The following is a 1,022-nucleotide window of genomic DNA, read 5'->3' as shown; positions in this document are numbered from 1 at the left end:
TATCTGCAGAGAAAAAGTTTTTTTTGTTTTTGTTTTTTCAGAGCTGAGGAGACAGTTTCCGCTTTGGTTGCTCTGAGGATTAAACCTGTGGTTATTCCTTTGTCTCTAACAGCTTCCTACAAACAATACAGCATCATCTACATGATCCCCGAAGTGAAATGAATGAGCAGAGTATGTAGGTCCGTCCACGGTGACATTGATCTATCTGGTTGCATTTCTACCATCTGTTACATGCATCGTTTATCTCACTTTGCTTTCCTAGACGGTCATACAACAAGACAATGATATCAATCTGACTTATTAGTTTGTGCTGATTAACAGTGGTTAACTGATTAATGGTGTAAATAGGAGAGAGGTTCTGGTCATCTCCTCACAGGTGGGAGAGATCGCTCATTATTTGTTGAAGTGTGTGTGTGTGTTGGTAAGAGAACAAATTATCTTGCATAGCTTCAAAATTAAACACATGGCACAAGGACTATACTATACCAGGGTTAAGAACACAACACAATGCTAAATGGTTATTGCACTTTATTAGCTAATTCTCATCATGTGTAAACACCAAAAGGTTAATCTTCCCTTATAAGTCCTATGTCTTTAGTTTATGAGGCACCAGTAGGCAAGGCATATATTCAAATTCTGACTGATAAACTAAGAAATGATATAGTTTTCATTTTAAAAGTCACAGAACCCCTTTTCTTTATATGGCTGCAGTTAATTTTCACCTGAAAGGACATGGCTGGCAATTTTCTATATTTTTCTTGTCGACAAATATCATGTCAAACCAACAATGAATTGCTCCTATCTTACAAGTATTGTGTGTATCCAAAGCCTGATATGTCTCATTCCTCTGTGCAGTACACCGCCGTTGTTGTCAAAAGCTATTAAAAGCACATCAGTGGGAGCAACTGGTAGCCAATGGTTACTGCGCACATGTAACCGCAATGTCCCTGGTTCCTTTATTGCATGTCATACTCATCTCTCTCTCCTTATTTCCTGCTTGTTACTTCAGTATTGACTGTCCA

Source organism: Thunnus albacares, chromosome 3, assembly GCF_914725855.1.
Source record: "Thunnus albacares chromosome 3, fThuAlb1.1, whole genome shotgun sequence".
Classification (NCBI taxonomy): domain Eukaryota; kingdom Metazoa; phylum Chordata; class Actinopteri; order Scombriformes; family Scombridae; genus Thunnus; species Thunnus albacares.
The sequence above is the reverse complement of the archived record's forward strand: the minus strand, read 5'-3'. Positions refer to the sequence as shown.